The 27,734-nt window shown below is 35.8% G+C and overlaps 2 long non-coding RNA genes across 2 annotated transcripts in view; one reads left to right on the top strand and one right to left on the bottom strand.

Moving 5' to 3' along the window:
- LOC147012892 (uncharacterized) overlaps window positions 1-27,734 on the bottom strand; it is a 187,975-nt gene that overhangs the window by 46,001 nt on the left and 114,240 nt on the right. The gene's annotated exons all lie outside the window — the stretch shown is intronic.
- On the top strand, window positions 10,998-13,345 carry LOC147012894 (uncharacterized). Its single transcript, XR_015050957.1, has 3 exons — window positions 10,998-11,363; window positions 12,945-13,002; window positions 13,286-13,345. It is a non-coding gene; the product is annotated as an uncharacterized LOC147012894 (long non-coding RNA).

The following is a 27,734-nucleotide window of genomic DNA, read 5'->3' as shown; positions in this document are numbered from 1 at the left end:
TCTGACTCTCACAGCTTTATCTTAACTCTAATTTGATATCTGAATTCACGTATTATAGTCGCTAAGATGGTGTAAGAATGACCGGGGAGGGGGGGAGGGGGGTATGACACGCAAAAGTGTAATTTCGATTAATTTTTTTAATGTTCGTTTTCCCCAGACTTATTTGAATTTGATGTAAAAGTGGAACCTCTAAACACCTCGAGGGACCTCTTGCAATGTGATGCATGCTTACTAAAAAAGATCCCTTTGAAAGCACTTCTGTCCATAGGAAGAGGGGGATGGGGATGGGGGAGGGAGGAGGAGGATGAGGGAGTGTGAGGGAGGGGGAGGAGGAATTGGTTGATGGAGTGAGGGGAGGAAGTGGGGGGGGGGAGAGACAGGGATGTGAAGGAAGTGTGGGGGGTGGGGGGGAGGCAGGTTGAGGTCTTGAAGTCTCATTTTATATTATGAGGAATTTCCAGAGGTCCCCACCAACATGGTAATGGTCACGTGGTGGGAATAGCCTCATGGTAATGGTCACGAGATTGGAATTACCACAAGGTAATGGTCACATGATGGTCATATATACATGGTAATGGTCACAAGGTGGGACAAAAAGGGCACTCGGTAGAATGCATACCTCTGCCACATAATGGCTGATCCACGAGAAGATATCGGCCCCAATACATTTTCGAAACATCATGCTACATATCATTTTGGCCATCTCTCAATGGTGAAGAATCACTTTAAAGATTACATAATTCTCGTATCTAGATCCGGATTCTGATCTTCACCAAAATCGAATCAATTCGTCCTTATCACACACCCAACCTGTCCACCAAGTTTCATCCGAATCTGTCCACAACTTTTTGAGATATCGTGCTATATATTATTTTTGCCTAATCTTTCAATGGTGAAGAATCACTTAAATGTACCAGATCCGGATCTGGATTCGGATCTTAACAAAAATTGAATCAATTCTTCCTTGTCACACACCCAACCTGTCCACAAAATTTAATCCAGATCCGTCGCCAACTTTTTGAGATATTCTGCACACAAACAAAGAAACAAACAAACAGACAAACAAGAAGATGACGTTGTGCAGAGCACGATATTTGCAAAATCCATTAAACAAAATTTAACCTCAAAAATAATAGGTCGTTGAATTCAATGACCAAATATGCAACTCCTCTTCAAATTTCAAGTGAATCGGATGAAAATTGACAATTTCAGAAATTCGGCCGATGTTGACCTTTTGGTCTATTTGGATTTCCAAAATAATTGGTGGTTGAATTCATTGACCTGAAATATATATCCTATTCAAATTTCAAGTCAATCGGATGAAAATTGAGGATTTTAGAAATACCACCTTAGTTGTTGACCTTGGGCCTATGTTGACCTTTTGACCTCAAAAATAATAAACTTATTCCTTATGACAAACTCTACCATGTGCTGAAGTTTTGTGAAGATCGGTTTGAAATTGTCACCTGAAGGCGACAAATAGACAGACAAACAGACAGACAGACAGACAAACAGACAAACAGACAAACAGTCAAACAGACAGACAGAATAACAAAATCGTCTAACCAATATACTTGAAAAATCTTCTATTTTGCAAATAACAGACAGAAAGAAAGGGGTGAAAACACATCCTCCTTCACCTTTGGTGGCGGAGGTAAATACGTATATGGTAATGGTCACGTGGTCGGAATAACTTCATGGTAATGGTCACATGATGCTAAATCTACAATGGATTTATAAATCCCAGGTACTAATAAAAGTGATAAATATGTGCTCTCAGAATATACCTTCAAATCAAGCAACTATTCCAAATATATGTCAAGAATTGTGTAAAAGGATGATGGAATGGTAAATTTTAAACGTGTGCAGACCGTTATCTGACAACAAAAACAGAAACCTGAATCCTCGGCATCAAGTGCTGAACAAAGAGCAACGAAAATAACATCAACATTTGGAAACATGCAATACATTGAACAAGCGATAACCAGTTAACATCGATTTATATCCATACATATATTCGTGTTGTGATGTGAACTAAACTTTTCAATATTTCTCTCATGGATTAAAATGCCTTTGGTAAAGTTTTGCTCCACCTTGCTCACCTTATGCAGTGCCAGGAATGGCAAAATGATAGCAAACGGAATTTCATCCCCGACTTACAATTAATATAATTTAAAAACTTTTGAATTTACATTCAATTTACTCAACTCGCACTTATCATCAAAACACCAACTGGTAGCTTCAATGTAGCCATGGCACTGGATTAAAGGCCTGTTGTATTGTGGATGATACCATGGGAGATGGGATATTTTTCAATCACGTGTTTGCACATGGGACAGCTGAAACTTAATGTATTTTGAGGTGTGCTTCTCAATGCAGCATCTCGTGGAACTCTGACCCACAGTGACAATTTTACTTGGATTCGATTCTGTCCAAGTCGAGGCGAGACCAAGACAGATGAGAGCTGAGCATGTTGGACAACTTAGCTCTTCTACCATTAAGTCCAAGTTGCTGAGTTTGTTCAGCATTACAATTACAAACTTCATGTATGTGTTTTCTCTCGATTACACCTTTATTAAGACATGAACTTACAATAATGGTTTTGACTCACAGTACAATTAATGAACAAATTGATCATCAATCAAATCTCATGAAAGTGTTCTTCTGGTTTAGTGACCTAAACGCGATGATGGGTTAACACAAGACCTCATAGGTTTGGTCATCTGGACGAGGCAACCACCAGATGCGATGATATTAAACCTGTTTTTCCATTTTACCAGATCACAGCAAAGCTTGTCTTACACTGGACAAGTTTCAGCACTAAAATGCGCAAATGTTAAGCCATTGATGCAAAAGGAAACATTTACATTTTCTGTACCATTTCATCAAATTGAGCATTTTTGGTCGAGGCAATAAGACTTTCTGGAGTATCTGAAAAATAATTCACTCAAAATTATCAAGGCTACACATAACGGGAATTATTTTCCTTGATTTGAACTGCAATAATGTTTGTAAACTCTCTAGATATGAACATATATATGTATATATAAGTATATATACGTATGTATATATATATATATATATATATATATATATATATATATATATATATATATATATATATATATATATATATATATTGCACCGGAGATCGTACAAGAATGAATGATTACTTTTGAGCCATTTCCAGGTAGATGAGCCTCATAAGATAAAAAGCCACCATGAGATGATTGTCAATGGAGATGTATTGTAGCAATAGGCATGATTTTCCACTGGAGGTCAGGAGGTAAACTTGATTTACAAACTTAGGTTGTGTTTGCACCGAGTTCATAAAGGGAAGTAAGATGAGATGATACTTTCTCTTTAAACAAAAGACTGCTTTTAGAATGCAAATTATCATCACAATGTATATACTGGAATGAATGGTTACTGTTTTGTCCATGAAGTGCAACTTAGCTGGAATGCATATATTGTTTTGAGAAAACAGCTTATGACACAAATACAAATGCCTAAAGTTTCAAATATCAAAGTATATATATATATATATATATATATATATATATATATATATATATATATATATATATATATATATATATATATATATATATATATATACACACATATATCAGGTATTTCATCATCCGAAGAGTGACGTCAAGTTAAAGGACACCAATATGTAATTACCTACAAAAGGGAAACACTATGCTGTTTCAAACCCTTCCTTGAGTTCCTCAACAACTACAAAGACGTTCACACATAGTACACATATGAGAATCCCAATGCTACACACCCCCTCAGCTTCTGGACCGGTTTCATCGCTTATTGATGAATCATCAGTTTCTTCGGCTGGAGGAGTGTGGGAGGGGTCAATTGTTTATATAATCCGAGCCACCTGGGTTGAGTTGATTAGGTGAGAGCTGATTAGCTATTCCCTCCATTCACAGCTGGGAGATGTGGGTGGGTCTTTATATATGTATATATATAAATATATTTTTCTAAAAGCCAGCTCAACTCTCTCACATAACTGGTAACAATCACGTGGAACACCCCGCTCACGCCAAAGGCTTAATTGACTGTTGCAACGTTGAAGATTTACTTCCAGGCAACAAAATACATCTTTTGGGTCAATTTATAACTTTATTATCACCGAAGGTGGACGGCAGTTATGTTTTCACCCCTGTCAGTTTGTCTGACGGTCTGTGAGCAGGATTTCTGAAAAAGTTATGGACGGATTATGGCAAAACTTGGTGGATGAGTTGGGGAAGTAACAATAACAAGCTGATTCGATTTTGATTCAGGTACGGATGCAGATCTGGCCGATCAGTGGGATACAAAACATAAACTGTTCAGCTTGGTGGAGGTATGCGCTCTACCGAATGCCATTCTAGTTGCCTTATGTTCTTACCCTTGAAAATCCAAAGAATAAAACTATGGATTTCAACCAACATATCCTGTTTACTTTCCACAAAATTTACACAACCTAAAACAACACATCATCATGCAACTCGTTATTTTGAGTGATTCCTCCAAATAAAAATAATTAATTACCAAACCCAGTTTTCAACTTTGAATTTTAAAGCTCCACTCTTGACGACACGTTTCTTTTTTAATGGTTTAATCAGAAACACCAAAAAAACTTTTAATACAAGGCTTTTGATGAGACTTGTAAATCTCTTCTTGAACGAATCCAAGGGGAAAAGGTCCGTTCCATTAACTCAAAGTATCTCCACGAGATGGTCGTTTGAAAAATGGATCCTGATCCAATATTTAAACTCGTTGCTGAATTTCAAAATGTTTACTTCCAAACAAACTAACCTCAATGAAAAATAGAAAGAACATATTTAGTGTCGGCATATTTGTCATGAAAAAAAGGGTTCGTGTATTTTTTTTGTTCAAAGCAAAAACTCACTTGATTTTGTTAGATGATACTATAAACATGAAAAAAAAATTAGGGTGGCATTTTTTCTGAGCATTCTAACGGCCTGAAATCCAAGATGGCCACCACCAAAGCAAAACGCCCTAAATTTGACACTAAAATTAAGATAATGTGGTTTAAATTTTTTTTTCAGCATGAACTGCTTAGAACCACTCTCAACAAGACCCGAACCATTTTGTTTTTCTATCACCGCAAAATCTTCCGGGAAAACTGTCTCGCCATATCATAGGATAATGCATCGAGGATTTTCCGGGAAAGGGTTGAATGTGGTGGAGCTTAATTAATTAATGAATCGCTAGATCATGCCATAATCACTGTGAATGAGTTTGGCTTGGAACTTGTATATAGAGGTGACTATAACAACAATAACTTTCACCTGACTACTAAACTTTTTATTTTGCACAATTTTAGACAGAGGCTGCCTTTTTATTTCAACATGGCGGTCGGAAAATTGACGTTCGAATCCAGTCATCGGCAGCAGTTTGTTTGCTTTATGTTAAGGTTCCACTTGTCCATTTTATGGTTGTTGTTCTTCTTTTGGCTGCTCCCGTTAGGGGTCGCCACAGCGGATATCCGCATACTGATTTGGCACAGGTTTTACGCCGGATGCCCTTCCTCACGCAACCATGGTCGCCTCTTACGACACAGGGATAAGGATTGGGTTTCGCCATGATTCTGGGCTGCCCTACACCCTCTCATAGCGCGGCCCAGCGCAGAGCACCCGTCCTCAAGCGATCCTCCAACCCAAGCCTCCGAGTAGCCGGATTACAGGCGCACGCCACAACGCCCGGTCTACTTGTCCATTTTATGGTGTGCTAACATATTATTTTCTTCTTTTACAGGCTGCACGTACCCAGAGCAACCATAACCCATGATAACATCGCTTCGAGACCTTGTATTAACCAAAATGGCAGTCTTCATCTAACAAGAAGTCAAAAATGGTGGATTTTGAACTATGCTTTATTTGCCAGTTGAGCAGCAAGCAAACAGATTATACAAACTATGTGCTTCGTCCTTCTTTGCCTTCAGTAGAGAAAGTAATTACAACAACTGATGTTCGATGTTCATATGGGGAAACAGAATTCTCTGCATTAAAGAATCGCATAAAAGGTTTGTCTGCCCATGAACTGTTACAGAATGGTGTTTCATACCACAAGACATGTTATAAGGATCTCACAAATAAAACATGCATTGAACGAGCCAAGACCAGATATGAGAAAGGACAAGCGACAGGCAGCGTCAGTGATGTAAAACAGAAGACAATAGGACGACCGCCAAAATCTGATGCTGCATCTACAAGTGGTTCCACATCACAGCGATCTACCAGGCTTTCGACAAGGAGATGTGTGTCATTTGTCAGGAAGACAAAGCAGACAAAATTGCATGACGTCTCAACTGAAAACATGGGAGCTCAGCTCAAAGCCATTGGTCAACAAACAGACAGAAAACTTTTGAAAGTCAGACTGAGCAATGTTGTAGGCTCACTTGATCTTCTTACAGCAGTTGCTGAGGACATGAAGTATCACCTTCTGTGCTTAGGCCATGCAGAACGAGACACAGAAAAAGCTAACAGACCTCCAAAACAGCATGTTCATTATGCACAGTTCGTGTCTGACCTGGAGATGCTCAACATGGTGGAAACTGAAATGAATGACACATCTAACAGTTCAGATTTGAATATGAACAACATTGAACAATCATATGTTGGTTTGCTAGAAGCCAATGGGTTCCCTTTACCTGACAATCCGCGATACAAACCATACTTAAAGAAACTGATTTTGGACAACATCGCTGATGTGCACTTCACCAGGCCTCCAGACAAAACCAAACCTGAGCAAGTACTTTCTACAAAAGCCAATGAAACCCTGTTAGCTGGTGCGTTGGCCACCGATACAAAAGACCAAAGAGAAGATGTGAAAGTCCTTCTGAAAGCAGCTAAAATACTGAGAAGAGACATTGCAAGCGCAACCCCATGGAAATTCGAGGAACATTTGATAATTAAGAACCACCTGCTTTGCTTCAACTCTTCTGCAAGCATGCTATCCAAGGTTTACATCAGGTTAAAACAATCAGCAGGGCCGAATCTATGAACCAAAGTGCATCTGTGCTGGCACAACATTTCGTATGTGCATACAAGGCTGATCGGCAGACAACACTTTGATCCAAAATATTTCCCTGAAGGACTTCTTATCAGATATCCGCACTAAAGGAGAACTGACCGAGTATTTGGCTGACGAAGTTGTATGTCACAGCAAGAGCTCCAACAACAGATCGAAAAAACTGATGGTGACCTCAGGAACACAAAACAAGGGCAATGTTGATATCCCAGACTCGCTCCTCACTCACAGGCAAGAAGAGGCAGACACTTTGCTTGTACTACATGCTCTAACTGTTCTCAAAGAAGCAGAAGTTGTTGTCAGTTCCCCAGACACAGATGTCTTGTTGTTGCTTGTCTACATGTATCCAAACTTACCGACGTCCACAATCTTCCTTATGGGAAAGGGCAGGCTGAAGAGGAACATTTCTGTGCGGAGCATATACAACAACTTAGGACCAAAGCGCATTTCTGCACTGTTAGGTTTTCATGCTCTGACAGGTTCCGATATGTCTGGTAGATTTGCTGGCAGAACCAAAGACTCGTGCTTCAAGGCATTTATGTCTTGTGATGATGAGATCTTGGATGCACTAGCAATGCTCGGGAATGACATTGATCTGCCCGCTGATGTATGCTCTCAGTTGGAACGCTTTGTCTGTATTTTGTATCGATCCAAAATCTACGCAAAAGTGAATGAGCTCTGTTGGTTCCTCCACTCAAATCGTGCAGCCGAAGGAGAAAACCTCCCACCAACTTCTGGCTCACTGGACTTACACATTCGTCGGGCACATTACATATCCACGATTTGGAGAAAAGCTTGTGAAACTCACCCGTGCCTCCCAGCACCAACTGCATTTGGTTGGACATTTGATGCAGGCTCAAGTCACTTCTCTCCAGTTCGCTGTTTGAACCCACCAGCTCCTGAAGCAGTATTGCACCTCATAAAGTGCGGGTGCAAACGTGGATGCGAAGGAAGGTGCCACTGTCGCAAGAACAATATCCCATGTACGGAAGTTTGTGGATGCTGGGTTTTCAGCTGCAACAACAAAACTGTCCAACCAGGGATAAATGAAGACTGTGAAGATTGAGGTGTTACTTTCGATGACATTCACAAAATAATAATTGACTTGATATCCATTGTTAAAACTACTAAATGAAAGCCAGGCATTTAATCAGTATGACTTTTTGCATCTTCCTGTTTAAACGATTTAAGAGATTGAACACTGTATTGAACAGCAATTCAAGTATTTAATTTTATTTAGATCTGTTTGTTGGTTTGTTAATTATGTATTCTTTGTGAAAAATACATGTCTTTAAATAGGTAGATACTTGGTTTGTAATTACAAAATCCTGTTGGCATGGTAATGCATGCAAAGGGAGAAGGTATAGCTTACATTGCAGGTGCGCGGTGGCCATTTTGGAATTTGGCATGTAGATCATACATATAACATAAATTTGATGATTCCATTAGATTCCTGGTCTCAGAAAACATATATTTAGACACTTAATTTGTAATTGTATCACATGAGTAGGGTGAATATACTGGTTCTGGCTCACTTTTCCCCATGTAAATGAATGGGGGATTTTCAGCGATTCATATTTTTTTCCCTAAAAACAGACCCCCTTTTTATCCCAAGGTATATTTATTTGTCTCCCCTTTTAACCTGGGGACACTTTTTTTTTCAAATAATCCATACAATAAGATAAAGATTTGTTGAAGGTGATTCGAAAGAAATATCTAAAACGTCTTAGCCTCGGGACACTCTTTATCAAATAACCGATGCATATTGTTTAGCTCACTCATTGAACCTATAAAGATTTGTTCATTCTCAAATTCCTTCAATAGTTTAATTTTCTTTGCACAATAATCCCCATCTAAAATATTGAAAAACAAAACATTTGAATCTTTATATTTTTTAAGATACCCCTTTTGTGCCATTACAAAATGATAAACTTCTCTTAATGATCTCATCTGGCCACCGCCCGAGTTGCAAATCATTTTTGTACATAAACCACGCCATAAAAAAAGTTTTGTTTCAAATGTTTTCAGTTCGTGTCATGAAAATGAGGAAGTGTTTTTTTTTGACACGGTCGTGCTGTGTGAATGAGGAAGTGTTTTTGGACAGTCATGCTGTGAAAAAATAGGAACTATTCTGTGAGACAAGGTCTCGTGTTTATATTTTATCTCAGAACACGAACTGAAAACATTTGAATCAAAACCATTTTAGGGTATTTTAAGTATGTTTTAAAAATGATTCATACAATTTGAGAATATATCTCCCAGTTATTTTCCAAGCTGTCTCTCCCGAAGCATCATTTCCTGTGGCCACACCCAATGATTAAGCAATCTCCTCATCGTTGCCTTATAAGTGATTCGCCAGACAAAGTTTCTGCCAGACGGGATTTTTATTTTTACAACTGAGACATGAGCGATCTTTCTTCCGCGAACAAAACAGCTCAACACAAAGTTGGTAAGCCTGTGTATAGGTTCCTCTTTGAACGATGAAGCAATTGATTTTAAATTAAATCATGATAATTCTGATATATATATATATATATATATATATATATATATATATTTTTTTTTTTTTCTTGGCAGGTCCTTGGAAGAAGAGCAGTTTACATATCACGACGAGGTGCATGAAATTAATGCTCTTATTGAAGAGGTCTCTTATTGAAGAGGTCTTGAAGATGATTGACCTTGAAAAAGGTCAATCATCTTAGAAGAGAATTGAAAAAACATTTTTAAAGACTGACACGACGTCTTATCACGGCCTCTGATCTTTTTGTCATCTTGTACCAATGGTAAAAAAAAACTGAGACATGGACTCACTCTCTTCCGATGAAGATAACAGCTCACTACAAAGTTGGTAAGTTTGTGTATGGTTTCCTCTTTGAACAATGAAGCAATTGATTATAAATTAAATTGTGATAATGCGAAAATATATTTTTTTTCCTGGCAGGTCCTTGGAAGAAGTGGAGTTTACATATCACGATGAGGTGCATCAAATGAATGCTCTTATTGAAGAGGTCAATGATTTTAGAAGAGAATTGAAAAACATTTATAATGACTGGTACGAAGTCTTATCACGGCCTCTGATCTCGAATGAATTAAACCAATGGTGAGACACGTGTGTGTGTGTGTGTGTGTGTGTGTGTGTGTGTGTGTATATGTGTGTGTGTGTGTGTGTGTGTGTGTGTGTGTGTGTGTGTGTGTGTGTGTGTGTGTGTGTGTGTGTGTGTGTGAATATATGTATGTGTGTGTGAATATATGTATTTTGGACAGTGTTTTTGGACAGTCATGCTGTGAAAAAATAGGAACTATTCTGTGAGACAAGGTCTCGTGTTTATATTTTATCTCAGAACACGAACTGAAAACATTTGAATCAAAACCATTTTAGGGTATTTTAAGTATATTTTAAAAATGATTCATACAATTTGAGAATATATCTCCCAGTTATTTTCCAAGCTGTCTCTCCCGAAGCATCATTTCCTGTGGCCACACCCAATGATTAAGCAATCTCCTCATCGTTGCCTTATAAGTGATTCGCCAGACAAAGTTTCTGCCAGACGGGATTTTTATTTTTACAACTGAGACATGAGCGATCTTTCTTCCGCGAACAAAACAGCTCAACACAAAGTTGGTAAGCCTGTGTATAGGTTCCTCTTTGAACGATGAAGCAATTGATTTTAAATTAAATCATGATAATTCTGATATATATATATATATATATATATATTTTTTTTTTTCTTGGCAGGTCCTTGGAAGAAGAGCAGTTTACATATCACGACGAGGTGCATGAAATTAATGCTCTTATTGAAGAGGTCTCTTATTGAAGAGGTCTCTTATTGAAGAGGTCTCTTATTGAAGAGGTCTCTTATTGAAGAGGTCTTGAAGATGATTGACCTTGAAAAAGGTCAATCATCTTAGAAGAGAATTGAAAAAACATTTTTAAAGACTGACACGACGTCTTATCACGGCCTCTGATCTTTTTGTCATCTTGTACAAATGGTAAAAAAAAACTGAGACATGGACTCACTCTCTTCCGATGAAGATAACAGCTCACTACAAAGTTGGTAAGTTTGTGTATGGTTTCCTCTTTGAACAATGAAGCAATTGATTATAAATTAAATTGTGATAATGCGAAAATATATTTTTTTTCCTGGCAGGTCCTTGGAAGAAGTGGAGTTTACATATCACGATGAGGTGCATCAAATGAATGCTCTTATTGAAGAGGTCAATGATTTTAGAAGAGAATTGAAAAACATTTATAATGACTGGTACGAAGTCTTATCACGGCCTCTGATCTCGAATGAATTAAACCAATGGTGAGACACGTGTGTGTGTGTGTGTGTGTGTGTGTGTGTGTGTGTGTGTATATGTGTGTGTGTGTATGTGTGTGTGTGTGTGTGAATATATGTATGTGTGTGTGAATATATGTATGTGTGTGTGTCTATATATATATATATATATATATATATATATATATATATATATATATATATATATATATATATATATATATATATATATATATATATATATATATATATATATATATATATATATATATATATATATATATATATATATATATATATATATATATATCTTCTTCTTCTTTCGGCTGTTCCCATTCGGGGTCGCCACAGCGGATCATCCGTATGATCCGCATAGTGATTTGGCACATGTTTTACGCCGGATGCCCTTCCTGACGCAACCCTGGTCGCCTCTTACGACACAGGGATATGGTACACCTATTTTAACCGGGGTATACACCGGCCCAGTATACTGGTACTCATTTCGCCGACCTCGGAAGGATGACAGGCTGAGTGAACCCCCTGGTGTATTAATTCAGTGGCTCAACGGGGATTGAACTCAGGACCTTTTGGATCCCAAGCCGCTGCCCTAACCACTGCGCCAACACCAGGCTTATATATATATATATACATATATATATATATATATATATATATATATATATATATATATATATATATGTGTGTCTGTGTGTGTATGTGTGTGTGTGTGTGTGTGTGTGTGTGTGTGTGTGTGTGTATATGTGTGTGTGTGTGTGTGTGTGTGTGTGTGAATATATGTATGTGTGTGTGAATATATGTATGTGTGTGTGTATATATATATATATATAGATATATAGATATATATATATATATATATATATATATATATATATATATATATATATATATATATATATATATATATATATATATATATATATATATATATCTTTTTCTTCTTTCGGCTGTTCCCATTCGGGGTCGCCACAGCGGATCATCCGTATGATCCGCATAGTGATTTGGCACATGTTTTACGCCGGATGCCCTTCCTGACGCAACCCTGGTCGCCTCTTACGACACAGGGATATGGTACACCTATTTTAACCGGGGTATACACCGGCCCAGTATACTGGTACTCATTTCGCCGACCTCGGAAGGATGACAGGCTGAGTGAACCCCCTGGTGTATTAATTCAGTGGCTCAACGGGGATTGAACTCAGGACCTTTTGGATCCCAAGCCGCTGCCCTAACCACTGCGCCAACACCAGGCTTATATATATATATATACATATATATATATATATATATATATATATATATATATATATATATATATATATGTGTGTCTGTGTGTGTATGTGTGTGTGTGTGTGTGTGTGTGTGTGTGTGTGTGTGTGTGTGTGTGTGTGTGTGTGCGTGTGTGTGTGGGCGTGTGTGTGCGTGCGCGCGTGTGTGTGCGCGCGTGTGTGTGTCTCTTTCCCTGTCTGTTTGTCTCTCTCTATCTCTCCCTGTCTGTCTCTTTGTATCTCTCTCTGTCTGTCTTTCCTCCTACCTCTCTCTGTCTGTCTCTCCATCTATACCCTTGACTCATTATTTTATTTTTTTTAGCTCGATCAGACAACATCAGCTGTTGAAGCAATCTGGTACAACACATGATTTTCTGGAGGTAAATGTTTCTGAATTATTATTTAGTTATTCTTTTATTAATATCACTCTCTCTTTGGAATGTCGTCTTATGTTGGTTGCATCATTAGTTTGGACGCGGTTTTACCAGTACACTGGAATTCATTTTATTGGCCTTGGAAGGATGACAGGCTGAGTCGGCCTCCTGGTGTGTTAATTCAGTGGTCAACAAGGCTTGAACTTAGAACCAACACCAGGCTTACTCATATTACCATGTAATTATCTTTATAAAACCTAATTATTATCCACTTTTTGTTTCAAAACAGAATATGGTGTCTGAGTTTCGAAATCACAAGACATCTGAAGAAGATTGCTGGGAAAGATTAATTATACATTCTCGCAAATGAATATTTAATATTTGCAATTTGATTAATTATATTTGTTTTGTTTACAATTACTTGATTTTAAATTTCAAAAAAAGGATTGACATGAAGGAAAGGGAGGGGTGGGGGGGGGGTAGGTGCGCTCCCCCAACGACCCATCACCCCCTCATCCCACCCCTCCCCTCCCCATGTGTGTGTGGGGGGAGGGGGGGAGGTGGGATGAGGGAGGTGGTGGGTCAAAGGTGGGGGCGCCCGGGGGGGAGGAGGGGGGTGGGGCTTGTGTGGTGAGGTTTATGTGGGCGGGGCTTGTGTGGGCGGGGCTTGTGTGGGTGGGGTTTATGTGGGCGGGGCTTGTGTGGGTGGGGTTTATGTGGGCGGGGTGTGTGTGGGCGGGGCTTGTGGGAGGGCGTTTATGTGGGTGGTCTTCGGTGGGGTTTATGTGGGTGGGGCTTCGGTGGGGTTTATGTGGGTGGGGCTTCGGTGGGGTTTGTGTGGGCAGCGTTTATGTGGGTGGAGCTTGTGTGGGAGGGGTTTATGTGGGCAGGGTTTATGTGGGGGGGGCTTCGGTGGGGCTTATGTGGGAGGGGTGAATGTGGATGAGGCTTATGTGGATGAGGTTTGTGTGGATAAATGGATGGGTGGATGGGTGGATGGGTGGATGGGTGGAGCTTGTGTGGATGGGTGGATAATTTTTTAATTAAATAAACATGTTGTGTGTGGGGAACTAATTAACTAATCACTAATTATGTGAATATGATGAATATGGGTGGAGCTTGTGTGGGGTTTGTGTGTGTGGAGCTTGTGTGGAGCTTGTGGGGAGTTTGTGTGTGGTGGGGTTTGTGTGGGGTTTGTGTGGGGTGGGGTTTGTGTGGGTGGAGTCAAAAAGGGGCGGAGTCAAAAAATTTCAATTTATCTTTGTGTTTTGTAATTCTTGTGAATAAAATGAACCTAAAATCTCTTCCCCTTCCAAATCATATATCTTATAAGTCCAAGGAACCGTATCTATTACATCAACAATTTAAAAAAGTTCGTTTGTCCATCTTTTAATATAACCTTTTTCAAAATGAGATTTCCACCTATATATTCTTACGATATCACCAACTTTGAACTTAGGTTTTCTGACATTAATCTCTTTTTCATATTTTAATTTTGTAAATGTTTCTGATGGTTTCATATTTGTTGACGTGTGAATCGTGTCATTATACTTATCCACAATATCCTGAATAAAAGATGACCATTGTTGTGAACCGAGTTGTGTGAATTTTTTATATAGTCTCTCTTTTAAGGTACGATTAAAACGTTCAACAACAACTGCCTTCCCTTCGTTAAAGGTACTGTATAATGTAATACAGTAAGTCTTCGCTTTTCGCAAGGGTTGCATTCCTGGAAAACCTTATGATAGGCAAAACTGTGTTAAACAAAACATATTTTCCCATAGAAACCAATGTGTTAAAGGGAGGATGTGTTTTTGGCTCGGAATTTTTTGGACATAAACACAAATAAACAAAACACACTCCTCGAGTCGTGGCGACTTACCCCGAGGCTGGAGGAACGGAGTTGATTGCGGTGGACAAGTCACACTTGCGGAGTGGCAGAATCGTCCTCCTCTTCACTTGACACTGTGCTGTCACTTTCTTCACCAGCGGGAACGGTCTCTTGGCAGCTGGTTGAAGGAGCATCCTGGATGGTGGATGGAGTTGGTGCTGCATCTTTTGGCTTGAAAAATGCATGGAGAGTGGGCTGGATGGCTTTCTTTTTCTTTGCTGCATAAAGTTCCTTGTAGCAACAAATGGAATCATTAACAACACAGCTAAAATCAGTGATCCTTTCAAGATTTGGATGTTGCTCGATAACAAATTCTATGGCACTTTCAAACGAGCTGAGGATTTGGCTGAGGTTTTTCCCGGTGAGATGCTCGGATGAAGGTGTCACAGCATCTTCTTCTTCCTCAAGAGCCCACTGCTGTTCCAACTCCATAAGATCTTCATTGCTTAAGGGTTCTGCATGAGACTCCAGTAAGTCATCCACGTCCTCTTCGTCAACCACTTCAAAACCAGCCTCCTGCGCCAGGTCTACAATTTGACTTGTAATCAATGGAACATCAGCAAACCCCGTGAAATTGTGGACACACTCAGGCCACACTTTCTTCCACACAGCGTTCATTGTGGAGGGGCTCACCTCTGCCCATGAATCCTTCATGTTTTCCAAAGCCATTTTTATGTTGTATGTTCGCCAAAACTCCTTGATTGATAGCTTGTCCTGATCATTTTTTTTGATAAGCTGCAGCATGGTATGCTTAACATAATAGGCTTTAAAAGCAGCAATACCTCCCTGATCCATAGGCTGTAAAAGTGAGGTAGTATTTGGTGGTAAAAATACTACCTGCACGTTTTCACACCAGTCTTCCATTTGCTGAGGATGGGCAGGAGCATTGTCTACAAGCAGCAAAGATTTGTTGTCAATGTTGTTCTCCTTGGAGATACTTCTCAACATGATTGGAGAAGTAATTGATCATGTAATCGTGGGTCAATGCCCTAACAAACTACGCGCTTTTTCTTGTATCACAGCAAGAGATAAAGGCATGCGACGTTTAGTTTGATCTTCTATCCACACACATAATAAACGCTCCATGTTGTGCATGGCACCATCTCTCATTCTCGTGAGTGTCGTTGCACTCGAACTGGTCGCAATCTGTGATATTTTCTTTATCTTTGCCGAACTTTGAACGATCGAATGTACAGTCGATGCAGCGATTGCTGCGCACGGCCGATTTCCGTTGTCCCTTCACCTCGTTCATGTCTTTTAATTATATCCAATTTCACCTTCAATGTGACAGCCTTTCGTTGTCTCTTGAAACGAGGTGTGCTCGGCAAAAGACTTGCGGGTCGCTTGGGATTCATACTGGAAGATATGCAGGCGAGCGTGAAGAGAATACGTACAGTACAGCATACAGTACATGCGCAGTAAAGTGAAAGTGTGTTTATGCGCATCCTGTGTGATTGTTGTTTTTTGCAGGAGTTTAAAACTTTTTTTTGCGTTTTTCCTTGCAATGACATTACGATAGGCATAAAATGTTTGCGATAATTGAAAAATTGGTTATTAAAACTAAATTACGAATAATTGAAACTACGATATGCGAACTTCCGGTTAGTGAGGACTTACTGTACTGTTATTTTTTAGAAAATTCATAAATGTCTTGTTATAAAACTCTCTACCCTCATCAGTCCACAATTTTTTAGGTTTTCTCTTACTTTTATTAAATATCTGTTGAAAGGCTAACATAAGAGTATTACCTGTTTTGTTTTTTAATGGTACAACCCATGCGTATCTACTCCTCAAATCAATAACGGTTAAAGCATACTTGTACCCCTTATCATTATTGAGTTCAATCAAATCAGCAGACCAGATATAATCAACTTCCTTGGAATAAACTTTCCTTCTCTGAAACTTTGTGAATATTGGTTTATGTAATTCATCAGCTAATTGCTCTTCAGTCTTAATGACATCATTAGAGCCTATAAGTTTTTTGAATTTCCAAGTCCAAGTTTCAATTTAGCACTGATCATCTTCTTCACAATGAAACGATCAACTTTTTCTCTCAAGGTTGGATTTTGTATCAGAGACAAATTATACAACATTCTCTATCGGCTTCATGCTTTTCTTCCAAGGTTGTGGTATTCCCATAATCAATATCGTGTCTCATGCACACTTCATCAACTCTATTGATGGGCTTACTCCAGGATTTAGGATTGTCTGCCTCATCTAATCTTTTATCTAAGTTTGTGCCTGGACCACAGAAAGAATACCCTGGAAGATGTAATTCCCCTGGTATTCCAGTAGTTGTAAATTTACTTCCTGATAAAAACTTTTGTATATCTCCTCCTCGTTTGTGTTTGGAGATAAATTGATTTTTTTTTGAACCACACACCGAACATATACCTTTTTGTATAACCCTGTTATTTTTACTTTTAATATATGAAATATTTTTAGTATTCGTTTTCTTTTTACATTTGAGACAATAACTCATTTATTTATGTGAAAAATTCCTGCAGAGTGCAAAAACCTTTTTAGTTTCCAACATGCACATTTGAATATTAATTTTTAAAACATAAAGAATCCTTAGAAATGCCTTCACTCTCTCCTCCATTTATTTAAGAAAAAAAAAATGAAAAACTTGAATTAAAATGAATAGCTTGTCGATGTCAATATTCTTGTCGAAAGTATTGCAAATAGACTTGTCAATTCTTTGTTTTTCCTCCTCGGTGGGTTGAGTTATTTTCTGTAATACCACCAATCTTTTTTTAATCTCACTGGTTTCCATATTTTGATATTTATTTTGTCTCGCTCTTTCCTCCCTCTCCTTCTCCCTCTCCTTCTCTCTCTCCTCCCTCTCCTTCTCTCTCTTCTCTCTCTTCTCTTTTTCCTCCTTCTCTTTTTTCTCCCTCTCCTCCTTCTCTCTCTTCTCCTTTTCCTCCTTCTCTTTCTTCTCCCTCTCCTCCTTCTCTCTCTTCTCCTTTTCCTCCTCTTCACTCTCTTCTTCAACTCCTTCCTCATCCCTTATTATCCTTTAATCGCTTACACCCCATAGAATATCATACATATATTCATCAGGATTTCTTGTTATTCCTGTATCCAAAATAATTTTTTTTACAACAGGAAACCAATAAAATTTCTTTTGAATTTCTAAAAGAGCCTTACCTTTTCTTAACTTTATAATTTTTTCATTATTTAACATTCTAATTAAATCTAAAGTTGTCGGTTTATCAACATCAGCATAATGCCAATCTTTTATTGAAAATACCTCATTCTTATGTTGTAGAACATATTTATTAAAATACCGAATACCCTTTTCTTGAAGGTATGCTTGGACACAGAAATGATAATTTTCTTGAAGCCTTCTTGCTGTCATTTATGTATTAGTAATATATGACAGAATAATATTATGACACGAAACACCTCCCCATCTTCCCATACTTAAATCATTTTGTATTTCCTTACTTATTATATATAATCCTATTTTTTCTGTTTTCATGATATAAACAAGGGCAAAACCATTATTATATTTACCCTTATTAAATTCTTTTATTTGTTGTTTACTAATCGTGGCCCCACAAAACTCATTCTCGATACCAAGTGGATAATATTCTTCCTTACGAGACTGATTTAATTGTTCCAGGTCTTCGAGGTTAATTTTAAATGACCAATTATACCCTAAATCATTCATATCATACCCCCATTGTTCTATTCTCATACAAACGATACGCCCTTCTTTATAAAAATTTATTTTAATTCGAACTGTGAATTCTGTATGACCTGGAGATAATATCAACACTTCTGTATCTTTGGAATACACGGCCGTTTTATTTAAAGATATATATATATATATATATATATATATATATATATATATATATATATATATATATATATATATATATATTGTGATAAATCGCTTAATCTCACCAAGTCATTCGCGTCAGTCGGGCTTGGATAATTTTTTAATTTATAAGCATTTTTCATGTTAATATTTTTGGTTATATTATATTTATGTCGTTCAGCCTGTGCCTTTGTGTAATAATTTGATAAATCAATATCCAGTTCTTGAGATACACCAAAGATAGAACCATCTTTACCAACATAAGTCATTTATATTAGATTAAAAATAATATCATAAAATTTTTTATTTTTGTTGAGTTGAAATAACACATATAGACATAATTGACCACAACACTTGGAATTTAATTATTGGACTTGAAATGTTTGATAAACACCATTCTGTAAGAATTTTATGACTTCAACAGGTGGTGGAAGACCAAAACTATCAAAATAATATTTGTCTTGACTATTAAAAATACAAACCCAATGAGAACCGTTCCCATTATTATCATCTAAGTTCATAATAATATTCTTTGTACGTTTCGTCACATTTGTTAATTCATCTCTCATACAAATAACCACATTATGAATATTTAATTTCTTACAATATTTGACAAGTTGTAAATTTGATGTTGTATTCTTTCCAAATTCTTTAAACCACTCATCAATGCTCATTTATTTATTAGAAAGATATAATCCATTACCTCTTTTCGTTAATTTTACACCTGCTTGTGCAATAGAAGAAAGCATATCTCCAACTAACAATCTTGCTTTATCAGGCAGACCTTCAAGTTTTTCAGCAAAATCTACAATTACACCACTTCCACTAATTTGTTTCTCCAAATCTTTGTTATGTCTTTCCAATTCTTTTTGAGCCTGGAGTTGAGCCTTCCTTTCGTTGGCAGTTTTCACCGCTGTTGAAATACCACCCGTCAATGCTCCAACCGCACTTAAACCAGCAAATAAAGGAATTAGAAATGGGAGAAATCCTCCACTCGTCTCTCTTATTGAATATTTTTTCAACATTGGTTTTGTCATTTTAATTTTAAGTGAGCCAGTGTCATTCAAGATTTTAACCTGTTCTCTTGTGAGCAAAACATCAATTCTTACTGCTCCTTTTCTCTGAATTGTATTAACGTTAATCGTACAAGGCTTTTGATTTTGAACACAAGATGATAGTTTATGAAGATTGATTTCATTAACATATACCCCAGTTGGTACTTTGCCACTCATTTATTTAACAAAAAATTATGTGAGACTAATCATCACACCATTATCTGTATTAATCTGCAATTCTGTTTCTTCCAAAAGCAAACAATATGTATCAACTTCTTCACTCTCTCCTCTTTCAATGTATAGGGAAGTATCCACTCGATTAGACTTTATAGTTTCCTTTTGAGCGCTCAGGTCAAACGCATAGATTGTATACAAACTTTTAAATGCTGTCATATCCAAAATAGGTTCTTTATTTCCATTACTTTCACACACCTTTTGGTAAGACTTGTATGCTTCAGCAAAATCTTTTTTTCCCAATTAATTTCCAATCTATCTCGTGGATAAAATGTTCCATCTAGAGAAACGCGAAGTTGTTTCACCTTAGCATTATCACTCAATGCATTATTCTTATCAGTCGCAGTATCACCATCTGGCTTTTTAAAAATGATCCACAGATATCGTGGCTTTCCTTCCAGAACACCCAAGTTCCACGTGTAAGTAGTTTGGTTGAGTTTAACGTGTTGACATCTTCTTTTGAGGTATGATACACTGAGTGGTTTCTTTGAGTTAAGTCTTCGATTCAACATCTCTTCTGTTTTAAGATTAGGAGTATATTCACTGATATACCAACTCATCTCCTCAATTACAAATTTATTCTGATCACCAAAAGCATTACCAACACCAAAAAGCAATCGATTTTCATTATCATTCCTTTGTAGTTGAAATCTAATTTTAAGACCATACAGAACTTTATCATGATCACAAAATCCAAATATACCTTTAAGAGGAACTGCCACAGTAAAACTATTTTCTGCTTTTGTATCATCATTATACATTCCTTTCCTTTGAGTATATCCAGGGTCTGTGTTTGTTCCCGTTGACATATCAGGAATAAAACCTTCGACAGACCCCTTTCCCATTCTATCACTGAATGTATAGAGTGTAAATTTCATCATTTCAGATACAGCAGAGACATAATCAACTGCTTCAACTTCTTGTGTTCCAATATACAAACGCACACTATCAAACATTTTCCAGAAGAAATCATTTACAAGTGTAGCATTTGTGTTAGTCGCAGCCTTAGTGAATTTAAATTTACACAACAAGAAACGTTCGGATAGATTCAAATAGGTTTGTTGATTATTTATTTCAAATCTTTTTGTACCATTCGTATTCCAGTCTGTTCCAGTTATTGCATTTACCATGAAGTAATCTTCTTTTTTAGTGGAGTTTGAGATAATAATAGTATCAATCAGGAAAGTCGAGCATATTTATAAAGTAAAACTTTACTTAAACTGAAATTCATCTGTACTTTCAGTTGTATATTGACTCATATTTAATAATATTACCATCGATATCAATATACTTTTTTTCATTACCAGATTCAACGACAACATTTTTTATATTAAGGGTAATTTTAAAATGATCGTTAACTACTATTGAACGAAATGTCATTTCACCTGATATATTAACATCCTTTATTTCATCAGGATTTACATCTTTAGGGTTGTTGAAAAAAATACAAATTTGTCCTTGCATATTACAGATGGTCTTATCTTTTCTTTCTAAAGCTTCATCCATAAGGTTTTTGTTTTTTGATACTTTTTCTTGTTTCATTGCTTTTTCTAGTTTTGAATATATTACCAGAAGGAGAGGAGAAACTTTTGTTAGAGATACTTTAATTGATGTTCTACCAGGTATACTAAAAGCCCTTCCACTGAAGGAAATTGAAGAACTCATATTATTTACCATAATTGTTTTTATCCAATAGTTGTTATATTTATCTTTGTTCAATTTTACATCCTTGACATATTTCTCAGTATCTTTAACAAATGAAGAGATTGATTGAAACTTGTCTTTTGTGTCTTGAAACATTGTATTTATTAAGTGAAAAAGTTGGAGGATAAAATGGTTTTAAGCACAGATTCACCTATAAATTCAACGAAATTTTCTTCAAGAAAATTTTAGTTCAAGCAAAGTTTTATTATATAAATATGGTGAATACAACGTACTGCGATGTTTGTAATCACAAATATAAACATTATAGAAAACACCTCCGAACCAACAAACACACATTTAATCTATTTCATAAAATATCTCCTCTTGAGTTGGAAAGAAAACATTGTGATATCTGCTCAAAGGATGTTTTGAAGAGTAGTTATAATAGACATCTTCAATCACAAAAACACAAGAAAAATGAGTTTAAAGTAAAGGGAGACTATTATATTGAAAACACTGATGGGGCATTTTAAGGGCATAAAAATAAGGATTTTTCAATTTGGAGAACCCGGTCCATCATCAATAGCTGAATCAATTGAAATAGTGAAACCTGAGGTTGAAAAAGTTATTAAAAAGATATTAAAAGAAATGAAAAACTTTAAAGTTTTATTTGGGAGTGAAAATGAATATGAAAAGACAAGATGAAGAACAAACTCCTTATATGAGAACAGATCTTCATTTTATAACATCATTTCAAGATTTTTTGAATAGTGGGGTTTATGAAGAACTATTAAAACAAGAGGAGGATGTTGATAATACAGTGGTAGGAAGTGGATTCAATATTAAAAAAATCATCTTTTTCGATATACACATTCTAAAATCAAACCCTCTTAAAGCTTCTTCTTATATTGAATTACCAAAAGAAATAAAACTAAAGAAGGCAGTTGTTAATATTAAGAACAATGATAATAAATGTTTTCTCTGGTCTGTTATTGCTCACTTTCATCCACCAAAATGTAATTCAGAAAGAGTAAAACAATATATGAAATATGAGAATACCTTGGACATTAAAGATTTTAAATTCCCAATGCCACTGACAGATATTCCTAAATTTGAGAAAAAGAATAATCTTTCTATTAATGTATATGGATTAACGGATACAAACAAAGTTCAAATATTAAAAATTTCAAACAACTATAAAAATGAAGAAACACACATTGATCTTTTATATTTTAGTGTTGGAAATAATTCACATTACACATACATCAATAATTTATCAAGATTAATCTCTTCTCAGGTATTCAGAACAGCAAACAAAATATATCCTTGTAAGCGACGTCTTAATTAATTTCATACAAAAGAACGATTAGAACAACATTCAAAATATTGTAGTAATCATAAATCAGCTGTAATTACAATGCCTAAACCTGGTGAAAAGATTTCTTTTGAAGATTATAATAAATCTATCATGCACCCATTTGTGATATGCGCTGATTTTGAATGTATCCTTAAAAAGATAAATACTGCTTCTCCTAATCCAAAATAATCATATACAAAGAAATATCAAAAACATATTCCTTGTGGTTTCTGTTATTATATCAAATCATCTGTTGGAGAAAAGTACAACAAACTTGAACATTATCGTGGAAAAAAAGCTTCACAAGAGTTTGTAAAACGATTAGAAAAGAATTGTATAAGACTCACTAAATTAATGAAAGAAACAAATGAACCGATGAAATTAACCAAAGAAGAAAAATTAGAATTTAGAAAGAACAATATCTGTCATATTTGTGAGGGGGAAATTAAGGAGTCTAAAGTTAGGGATCATTGTCATCTTACTGGTAAATATAGAGGTCCCGCTCATTCCTGTTGTAATCTTAATTATAAATTACCTTCTTTTATTCCAGTCTTTCTTCACAACAGCGCCAACTATGATACACATCTATTTATAAATGAACTTTCAAAAACACCAGGGAATATTTCTGCCATAACAAACACAAGTCAAAAGTATATTTCATTTACAAAAATGATATTCACAAAACCTTTAACTCATATTAGGTTTCTAGATTCTTACAAGTTTATGGGAACACCACTAGCCTACCTCGCATCAAATCTAAGCTCCACGGACTCTTTTCCAAATCTTAATTCATTCTTTCCAAAAGAGGAAATTCTAACTGAAGATGAAATTCTTCTTATAAAGAAAATTCGAACAATGAATGAAATTCTAACTAAAGAGGAAATTCAGATTAAAGATGAAATTCTGATGAAAGAAGGAATTCTTACAAGAGAGGAAATTCAAACAAGGAATGAAATTCAAAGTAAAGAGAAAATTCTTACAAGTGAGGGAATTTATCCTTATGATTATATGGATTCATTTATGAGATTTAAAGAAACACAACTTCCTTCAAAAGAAAGTTTCTATTATAACCTTTATGAAGAAGAGATAAGTGATAAGGAATATAAACACGCACAAGAAATATGGAAAATATTTAAGATAAAGAACCTTGGAGAATATCATGATTTATATCTAAAAACAGATGTTTTATTGTTAGCTGATGTGTTTGAAGCTTTTAGATCGCTCTGTCATCATAAAAATTGTTATGGATTAGATCCTACCCACTATTTCACAGCTCCTGGTTTAGCTTGGAGTGCAATGTTGAAAATGACAAAACAAGATATAGATTTAATCAGTGATGTTGATATGCTTTTGATGATTGAGAAGTCCAAGAGAGGTGGAATATCACAAGTATGTTCAAAAAGATATGCTAAAGCAAATAATAAATATCTTCCAAATTATGATAGTGAAAACGATAGTAATTATTTGATGTATTTTGATGCTAATAATTTGTATGGATGGGCAATGTCTCAATCTCTACCTTATGGTAAATTAGAGTGGGTGGAAGAAAAGGATTATGAAAAGGCTTTGATGAATATTGTTATTTCTTCTCAAGAGGAATTGAATGACGAAGAAGAAGGTTATTATTTTGAAGTTGATTTGAGGTACCCGAGTGATCTTCATAATAAGCATAAAGACCTTCCTTTTGCATTTGAGAAAGAAACCCCAAAGAAAGAATGGTTCAGTGATTATAATAAAAGTTTTAATATTAAAGGCAAATCAACAGAAAAGTTATTAACAACATTCTATGATAAAGAGGGATATGTTTTGCATCAGAGAAACTTAAAACAGTTTTTGAGAGAAGGATTGAGAGTAGCTAAAATTCATAGAGTTTTAAAATTTAAACAAAGTCCTTGGGTGAAATAGTATATTTAATTCAATACAGATATGAGAGCAAATACAAAAGTAAAATTTGAAGGGGACTTTTATAAATTAATGAATAATGCTGTATTTGGAAAGACTATGGAAAATGTTCGAAACAGGCAAAACATTAGATTCACAACATCTTGGAAAGAAGCTTCGAGATTGATCAATAAACCAAGTTTTGAGAGAGAAGAGGTTTTTTCAGAGAACTTTTCTGCAATTCATATGAAAAAGGAAAGTATTGTAATGGATAAACCAATTTATATTGGAACAGCAGTTCTTGATTTATCAAAGATATTGATGTATGATTATTTGTATAATGACTTAAAGAAAGAGTATGGTGAAAATGTTTCATTGTTGTATATGGACACTGATAGTTTTATCCTAGATATAAAAACTGATGATGTTTATAAAGATATGAAGAAAAATATTGGAGTATATGATACAAGTAATTTCAACAAGAAGAGCGAGTTATTTTCCAAAAAGAATGAAAAGGTTATTGGTAAGTTTAAGGATGAGTTGGGTGGAAAAGTAATGAGTGAGGTTATTGGATTGAGAGCAAAGGTATATGCTTATAAGTATGGTGATCAGATTGATAAGAGGTTAAAGGGAATAAAGAAATATGTAATAAAGAAATCAATAACTTTTAGAAATTATTATAATTGTTTGATGAATAAGAAAGAAGAATATAGTAAAATGAATACAATAAGAAGTTATAATCATAACATATATAGTGAAGAAGTAAATAAAAAGGCATTAGGAGCCTTTGATGATAAGAGATTTATTTTAGATAATGGAATAGATTGTGTTCCATATGGATATTGTATGATAGAGTGAATAGAATAGATTGTGTTTTAACGATGGGAAGATGGGTTAGGGTTTTTTAAGGGCTACCGCCGCGTTTTTTTTGCAATATATAAATGGTCAAACCAAGTATTAATCAAACTAAAGAGTGGAGAAAATCTCAGCCTTGGTATATAAATGGAAAACATAATGAATGTGAAAAATATCAAATAAGTCTTATTGAAAAAATAACTAAAACAAAGGTAAATAAAACAAATAAGCGAATCACTTTTAAAAGTAGTAAGTTAGAGGATGTAAAGAAAAAAATGAATATCCTTGAATGGACTGAAAACTTTGATGGTTATCAATTGAACAATGAAAAAACAATTTACTATAATCTCAAAATGATATGTGGCTCAGGAGGTGGTCAAGCAAGAGCATTCAGAGAACTTTATCATTTCGTAATGGCACAAAAGGGGTATCTTAAAAAATATAAAGATTCAAATGTTTTGTTTTTCAATATTTTAGATGGAGATTATTGTGCAAAGAAAATTAAACTATTGAAGGAATTTGAGAATGAACAAATCTTTATAGGTTAAATGAGTGAGCTAAACAATATGCATCGGTTATTTGATAAAGAGTGTCCCGAGGCTAAGACGTTTTAGATATTTCTTTCGAATCACCTTCAACAAATCTTTATCTTATTGTATGGATTATTTGAAAAAAAAAGTGTCCCCAGGTTAAAAGGGGAGACAAATAAATATACCTTGGGATAAAAAGGGGGTTTATTTTTAGGGGAAAAAAATATGAATCGCTGAAAATCCCCCATTCATTTACATGGGGAAAAGTGAGCCAGAACCAGTATTCACCCTACTCACATGTATTCGTGAAGATATCGCATTATTAGTGTTCGGCGGCCATTTTGGACGCCATTTTGGATTTCATACCCTTAGAATGTTCAGAAAAAATGCCACCCTAATTTTATTAAAGCTTATGATAGTGTAGGCATATTTGCAATTTCGTGTATTTTTTTTGTTAAAAGCAAAAACTCACTTGATTTTGTAAGAAGCTAATTGTTGTAAGTTGTGAAAATTGGGGTGAAGAAATATCTCAACAAAGGCTGCAACCAATACAATAATACACAAGGTGTGTTCTTTTGTGCAAATGATATAATAAATGGGTAGAGTTGAATAACATTCACCATTATGCTTGACTAGAAATGGTGCAGAAATGGTACAGCATGGGTAGTGGAAAAGGGAATTTCAGGAAGCAGTAATGAGAGGGACTGGAATAAGTACTGTAGATTGCCCAACAGTTGGGTAACCTGTTCATTGGGTCAAATATTGCACCTCCTTGTATTTACCAATCCGATAAAAGGCTCATGTGCAGCTATTCATGGATCATTGAACATGCAAGTGCTTGCCTGATAACTGTGGAACTTATCAGTGTCTTTTGTTCCAAAATGGAGGTACGATGTGAGGAAAGCATCTTTTTCTGTTTAGTAAACTGTTGCAAGGTTCGCTTCTCTCTTGAGCTGATTCTTAGTGGTCTGACAAATCAATAGTTTTGTTCTTGGATGTAGGCTTCCATTTCAAGATAACATTCCCTCTGGTTCATTTGGAAGTAGTGAGGTTGGTAGAATCTTGTTGATGGAAGTGTTCACGCTCTGACAGTTGATTCCCATTCCTTGTCGGAACATCAACTCCTTCCTTTCATGGGATTGTTACTCTGAAATCAGAGTAACAATATTTTTCCACTTGCAGTGGTTAATGATGAAAAATGGTTAAAGTATTGAACTTAAGTTCTGATCTTTTTAAAGATGCAATTTGTTAAGAATTGTAATTTGACAAAATATGTGACTTTCTTTTCGCAGTTGTGTTTCCCTTCAGCTCCCTCCAATTTTACAAACTTGTAGTTGGACCTTCTGCTGTCTGCTTTTCAGATATGCCCTCCCGTAGCTTCGAATTTGAATCATTTAAACAGCAGCTCGGCAATTTCAGGATGAAATCATCCAAAAGCAAGATCGTTCTAAATTGACTT

Source organism: Eptatretus burgeri, chromosome 14, assembly GCF_056783735.1.
Source record: "Eptatretus burgeri isolate ZD-2024b chromosome 14, Ebu_testis_v1, whole genome shotgun sequence".
Classification (NCBI taxonomy): domain Eukaryota; kingdom Metazoa; phylum Chordata; class Myxini; order Myxiniformes; family Myxinidae; genus Eptatretus; species Eptatretus burgeri.
The sequence above is the reverse complement of the archived record's forward strand: the minus strand, read 5'-3'. Positions and strand labels throughout refer to the sequence as shown.